At 43.2% G+C, this 7,582-nt stretch overlaps 1 protein-coding gene across 6 annotated transcripts in view; it reads right to left on the bottom strand.

Moving 5' to 3' along the window:
- Positions 1-6,924: 6,924 nt before the first annotated feature.
- Positions 6,925-7,582, bottom strand: part of CD36 (CD36 molecule (CD36 blood group)) — a 69,272-nt gene continuing 68,614 nt past the window's right edge. For all 6 annotated transcript variants that reach the window (XM_083464081.1, XM_083464083.1, XM_083464079.1 and 3 more), the window contains one exon: positions 6,925-7,498. The gene's annotated coding sequence lies outside the window, so the exon portion shown is untranslated. The remainder of the gene's footprint in view (positions 7,499-7,582) is intronic.

Below are 7,582 nucleotides of genomic sequence, written 5' to 3'. Positions count from 1 at the left end.
CTTTGGTTAATTGACATTCAATGCCCATTTAAAATGTGTTGAGGGTGGGTGGGTTATTGGGTTGTTCTTGTTCTTATTTTGATTATGTATTTTGTGGTTTTATATTGTGGTTTTATCCTGTGGACCACCCTGAGACCTAGGGCAGTATACTACTACTACTACTACTACTACTACTAATAATAATAATAATAATAATAATAATAATACAATGTCCCTTGGCTAGCCAAGCCAGGGCTTAAGACCCTAGGAGGAGCCTCCTGGATCAGGCCCATGGCCCATCTAGTCCAGCATCATGTTCTCACAGGACCTGGGGGCAACAGCCTTCCCTCCCCCCTTCTAAGATTCCCACTGCCTCTGACTTATCCTCTGTGAATTTGGCTAATCCTCTTTGAACGCCGTCCAAGATGGTGACCATGATTGCCTTGTGTGGATTTTATGAAGCTGTTGTCCAATGTCCCCTCATCACAGCCATATTTCTGAGGCATCACCTTCAGTGGTGAAATGGCTATTAATGAAATATACTCAGAGTCGCAAAGTGATTTCATGCTCTTTATTCAGCTCATAGTGGTGAGGAGGAATGAATGAAAGTCCCCTCAAAGTATCTGCTTTATATACATTATTTACACAATGGGCTGCACATGATTGGCTAATTCTGGAATTCTACTGTAAGCCAATCAGATTGTGGATTCACTTATATCTGGAGCATGATTGGGTGGTTCCTGCCAACCAATCATACTGCTGTATTGTTCTAGGACCAATCAGACTGCTGCATTCTGAATCCTATTGTTCTAGGACCAATCAGACTGCTGCAATTTGGATCCTATTCAACTCAGTACATAACAATGAACTAGAAAGGCCTATTTGGGGCAGTTTAAGAAAGCGAAATTGTTTCACAGAATGAAGTTTACTATCTATAACTATCCAAGGAGAGCTATGTAGACAAGCCAATCTCAGGATTCGGTGCACTTTGCACCACAGATTGCAAGATCGTTACGTCTGTCTGACCTTATGGTTGTTACTTGAAAGCACTGCATAATCCATTCTGTCCAAACCAAGGAGGTGGGGTGGTGGATTTAGTATCCCTTTGGGATGGTGATGCAACCATATGAAAGGGTGGCTGCTGGCCCAGTGATCCAAGTGGGCTTGTCACAAAACCCGGTCATGTTCTTCTGTTCTAAGACCCAAATCCCCTAATTCCTGCTGGCCAGTTTTGGTCGGTGTTTAAAAGGCATCCCTGTTATTAAGTGCTAATGCAGCTGCGAACACAACGTTTGGGCTTCCCCCTCCTTGCTCAGTTGGCTCAGCGCTCTCTGCAGCTGGTGTTTGCTAGACGGCCGTTCTTGGAGGTGAAGAGTTTGTCCTGCACATGCCGAATGTGTTCATTTCTCAGGAATCAAATGACCACACCAGGGCTAAACAATGTGTGGAGCGGACAATTTGTTTTGGACTCCTACTACTCCAGATGCTCGAAGATGGTGTGTCTTGATAAACCCAGGACTAAACAAAAGTGCAGGCAGCTTTCAGAAGGAATCAATTCTTCCCCAGAGTGTTATTTTGCACTTTAGCAAATGCCAGCAAGCAATCAGATTTAAGCCACTTAGTGCCAGGCGTTTTAAGCATCACTAGCTAAAGCAGAACCAAAATATACTCTGCACTATCTCTCCTCGCCCCCAAATCAATTGGCATCTGCTTAGATAATGATAATCCATAGTTTCATCGAAGCAGCATTGGAGAAGAACGAGAAGACCATCTGGTCATTACTGGCAGAGCAGGGCATGTGATTTTAGGGGGTGAAACTCATTTTTTGCACATCCCTTCAGTAAGGGATCTTAAAAAGATGCCTTTTGGTGCGAGCAATTCAAATATGCTTTTATTTTTGTGATTGGACATTTAGCTTGGTAAGTCTTTGTTTGGTTAAGGAGCAATTAAACTGCTCTTGGAAAACCAAAGAATTTTAGTTTTACCTTCTGAGAGTGTCAGGTAATAACATAACTGGCAATCATTTTTAATAATTTCTATGCAATTTTACGGGACACGGGTGGCACTGTGGGTTAAATCACAGAGCCTAGGACTTGCGAATCAGAAGGTCGGCAGTTTGAATCCCCACGATGGGGTGAGCTCCCGTCGCTCGGTCCCTGCTCCTGCCAACCTAGCAGTTTGAAAGCACGTCAAAGTGCAAGTAGATAAATAGGTACCACTCTGGCAGGAAGGTAAACGGCATTTCCGTGCACTGCTCTGGTTCGCCAGAAGCGGCTTAGTCATGCTGGCCACATGACTCGGAAGCTGTACGCCGGCTCCCTCAGCCAATAAAGCAAGATGAGCGCCGCAACCCCAGAGTCGGTCAGGGCTGGACCTAATGGTCAGGGGTCCCTTTATGCAATTTTACAAACATTTTACTTGCCAAGCAAAACTGAATCATATTCATTTAACCCAAATATCTATTGAATCCCTAAGTCATGTTACAACTTTTTGGCACCCCTCATTTTTGGAATTTGAAAGTTGAAAAATTCAACATGCCCTATTGGCAGAATAGCAAAAATCACCCAGAAGCCTTTCCCTAGATCTGAACCATAAAATGTGTTGCAGACAACAGGTACACAGTAGAAAGGTGCTTGTGGAGCGATTAGAACAGAGACCTAGGAACCTAAACTCTTCTGAATAAAATGATTACAGCCAAAAACAGGCCAACTGCTTTGAATAATCTGGGGTTTGGACAAGTGTAGAGTTAATGGGCCAGCATGACTTGTTCATGTTCCTCAGCAGAATTCAAAACTCTTATCAGAAAGGGAAAACTCACATTATGCCACTACAGAAATTCCAGTTGTACAACATATTACATAGCTGTTCAGTGTGCCTAAGTTTTAAAAGTAGATAGCCGTGTTGGTCTGCCATAGTCAAAATAAAACAGGCCAAACCTTACGCCAAAGAATAAACGGACATAAATCTGACATCAAGAATCACAAAACAGAGAAACCAGTAGGAGAACACTTCAATCTCCCAGGACATTCTATACAAGATCTCAAAGTAGCTGTTTTACTACAAAGGAATTTCAGAAATAGACTGGAAAGAGAAGCTGCTGAATTGCAACTCATTACCAAACTTAAAACCATGGAGAGACCTGGTTTGAACAAAGACATTGGATTCTTATCCATTATACATGACTAAGCCATTTTTCACCTTCTCACCCCTTGCCTTTTCCTGTAAGACCTATTGCAGTCGTTAAGAGTTGTCAACAGGCTCATCTCAGCTATCTGCCAATCTCCCATTCCCACCACCCTTCTGAGTAATACCCCTCCCCACCTTCTCACTATATAGAAGGATCTGGCAACTTCTGTTTCAGTGTATCTGAAGAAGTGTGCATGCACACGGAAGCTCATACCAAGAACTAACTTAGTTGGTCTTTAAGGTGCTACTGGAAGGAATTTTTTTATTTTAAAAGTAGAGTTTACCTTTAATTGCGCTGACTTCAGATGCAAGAGGTTCGCCTTCAGTATTGGGGCAAAGTTGTTGCTGGCGGAACTAGTTCAAAAGGAAACATGGAGGGACCACATACTGTTTCGACACTCACCTTTAAAGGCATAATACTTGCACGAACCTTATCTTGGATTAGATTATAATGTAGGTAAAGGGACCCATGACCATTAGGTCCAGTTGCGGACGACTGGGGTTGCGGCGCTCATCTCGCTTTACTGGCTGAGGGAGCCGGCGTACAGCTTCCGGGTCGTGTGGTCAGCATGACGAAGCCGCTTCTGGCGAACCAGAGCAGCACATGGAAACACTGTTTACCTTCCCACCGGAGCGGTACCTATTTATCTACTTGCACTTACCTCCCCATTTATCAATCATAAACCCACACATTTTGGTGCATCACTTCCGCAAACTACCAGTAATCTGTTTCTGTTAAAGTGGATTTGTTGTGCCAGAGTTTTAATCCACTTTAATTGCAGAACCCTAAATTTAACGCATGCAGTTGAACTCCTCCCACAAAATACTGAGAATCTGGATGCAGCCTAGTGAGAATATGGCAGAGAAATCTGACTTGTTCTACTGGTTCTATCCTGGGCATTTTCACTTAAGCTGTGAAACAGGGACTGGTTCAGCCTTAACTTGCGTTAACTACTACTTAACTACTTCTCAATATTAATCCTGTATCTTTTACTTCCTTTGGAATCTGTCCATTGGCATGTAGTATTCCAAATCTTTCAACCTCATCATTTTGCTGAGGTGATGGTGTTCAGCATTCTGGAAAATGTGCAAGATTTCATCTGACTAGTATGGAAGAAAATCGTTGACTTTGAAATGCACCACTGCCACCTAGCGGTCATTGCTTAGGTTGCACATATTCAACATTCACACTTCCCAGATAACGTGAAAATGAGAGTTCCAATTAATTGATGCCTTGATGTCATGTTGCGGCTAGTTAAAAATGGAAACATGTCTTATTACTTCACCACAGCCAAGATTTGATTCTGGTGCTGAGCGTACAAGCCACAACACACAGGCTCTGAGAATCTCAGGCAACAAAAATGAAGTCTACTTGTCCTGCACAGAAGGACCAGATGGAGAAGATGGGCAGCTCAAATTTCACCTTAGCCGCTAAGGTTGTGCAGGTTGTGGGGAGACATGACAACCAGGGACAGGGCCTTCTCAGTGATAGCACCCTACTTATGGATAAACCTCCTCAGAGAACCTTGTCTGGCACCTTAAATACAGTCTTCTCAGCACCATGTGAAATCTGAATTTTTATCCCACTGCCTGTATATTGCATTTTTATTATTATTTTAAATCTTTATAGTCCAAAGATCCATAGGACAAGTACAGAACAAAATACAGTTAAGACAGCCAACCACAAGAGAGAGAGAAACCGAGGCAGTCATTTTGTTATGACTCAAGCATGATGATCTTTGTTTCTTTTAACTTCCAAAAGAAACTTTGCCACGGGCAATGTAATATAATTGGACCTGTCCTCCAGCAGATATTTAATATGGGAGGCTTCAGATTTTCCCAGCAGATTTGCCAGTAGGGGGTTGATCAGTTGGTCCCTCGCTTGCTCGTACTGCCCAGTGGCGTAGCGTGGGTTGTCAGCACCCGGGGCAAGGCAAGTAATTTGCGCCCCCTAACCCATGGATTTGCGCCCCCAACCCGTGGATTTGCGCCCCCTAACCCTAACCCCCAGATGTTGCGCCCGGTGCGGCCGGCCCCCCCTGCACCCCCACGCTACGCCACTGGTACTGCCCATAATGCAGTAAAATATGCTTCATGCAATTGACGTCCTGAGAACATAAACAAAGCCCGTTCAGATAAGGGATGCCTGTCAGTCTACCATTTAGCACTAAATTGCATATTTACAGTTCAACGGTGAACTTGGATTTAGGGTTTTCTGCTGGATATTTTTATTATGCAACTTTCTTATACTTTTAATATCCTGTTTTTATCTTTGTGATCTACCCAGATCTGTTAGTAGATGACCAAGAGAACTACTGTAAGCAAGCAAATAAAAACTCCATTCTTTATCCTCAGCCCCATCATTTGCAATATGGCAGTTGTAGCTGAAGCATCACTGGGTTTGTTCTGAGGACCAGACACAAGAGGCCTGCTGCAAGAACCAAAGGCGAAGGTAAGTGCAGTGTCCCACTTTTTATATGAGATGATGTATGTATATGAAAATGGATGTGGAACACTGGGCTCCCCTACCTTCCCATGCGAAGGTCTGCAGCAGCACAGATGGGGACTTTGAGAGCTAACACACAGCTAGTCCAATGGATGCCATTTGGATGCAGTCTGACATTCAATCATGAACACAAAGACAGAAAGGAAAACAAAAGCAGGGTGTTTTAAGAGTATTTTATTGAGATTACTTTTAATATAGGCGCACCTGAGGAGTAAGTGGTCTGAAACAAAGGAGGCAACAATCCTTGGCCTCAAGAGCATTTCTTAGCCTGCAAGCAGAGGGGGGGGGGGTGACCAGGGAAAGGTATTTGCACTGCTGACACTTGCTCTTCCTTCCCTTAGACCTGCAGCCACCTCCAGATTTAATACCTCCCAATAATATTTGCACTGGCCACATACACCCAAAGCCAGGGAGAATTTCGTAAGTATTTTCCAAATCAAGCTAATTTTATTTATTTATTGCAACCAGTATATCTGGTGAAGAGAAGTTCCCAATATGCTAGAGAGTCTACTTTTCATGGCTGCAACACAGCAACAGGGGATAAATTGGATTCCTTGCACATTTAAAGGTGAACCTACCAAAATTTGCCCTTTCTGAAACATGACACCAACTGAAACCTTTGAAATAGGCATTTCTTTGGATTTGACAATGCAGTTCTCCAGCCAGGTAATGTGTGCTAAAAGCAAATGTACATCAATATGTGTGTATTAGTGAAACTAACATACAGTGTTGCCCCGCAAGACGAATGCCTCGCAAGATGAAAAACTCGCTAGACGAAAGGGTTTTCCGTTTTTTGAGTCGCTTCGCAAGACGAATTCCCCTATGGGCTTGCTTCGCAAGACGAAACGTCTTGCAAATTCTTTTGCAAGCTAAGCCGCTAATAGCCGTGATTCGCAAGACGAAAAAACCGCAAGACGAAGAGACTCGCGGAACGGATTAATTTCGTCTTGCGAGGCACCACTGTACATGAATACACAAAATTGCTTTGCAAAAAATGTGTTACATTAGGCCAAAATTGCAAGCAAAGGTGCTTATTAGGAGGAATTCTCTGGTGAATTTTCACAAGGACTTTTAAAAAATAATAATCCACAAGCTGGTGTGGACATGTGGGTAACTGAACTAAAATGCAGTGGAGGTGAAATGGAGAAACTGAAATTAGCAGATTTACCCATCCCCACTTTGGCGGTGAGCAGGAGTGTGGTTGCACATAGACTTGAAAGCGTGGGTACAAAAACAAGGAAATACAGACAGTCTTTTTGACAAACCCTTTACTGAAATCCATATATTACAATTAATGGTGTTTTACATTTCTCATCTTCTAAAATCACATCTTTGGAGAGAGAAAAAGAACAGCAGCTTAATTTTAGAGGCTTCTTCAACTTCTTGAAGGTGCGGATGAAAAACAAATGATTGAACATGTTTGAGAGCAGGATTCTGTGCATTCTGGACACAGTTAAGGCAAAGAACTTCTCTTCCCATTCTTGAATTCCTCAGGTGGGAAGAGACTGTGGCAGCAGCAGCAAGCTGCATAAACGGTAGCGCAGGTTTGATGGATGTCTTATAAAAGGCTCATAGAATGCCAGAAAGTCAGATTTAACGATAGTCTCTCTTCTGAGCATCTTTGGGGTTCTGGCAGGCAAAGGCACATACTTCACTCAACACACCGAGGCGGGGCTTCTTCCTAAGCTGATTTGCCACATACAAAGCACAGTCCAGCAACGCCATCAGGAAGGTTCATCCGGAAGGTTCATTACCCTCCCTTGCTTAAAGTCTGAAATGACTATTGCCTACATCTGCAGTAGCTTGATACCTGAAGTAGCTTGGTACCTGAGAACAGAAATCACCCCAAGTTAGTTCAGCAGATCCAGGGTATCTGGATCAATTTCTCATGGAAGGCTTTAGCAGACATAT

This window comes from Podarcis liolepis, assembly GCF_965112155.1.
Source record: "Podarcis liolepis genome assembly, chromosome: 10".
NCBI classification, from domain to species: domain Eukaryota; kingdom Metazoa; phylum Chordata; class Lepidosauria; order Squamata; family Lacertidae; genus Podarcis; species Podarcis liolepis.
This window is presented reverse-complemented; position numbering and strand designations above follow the sequence as displayed.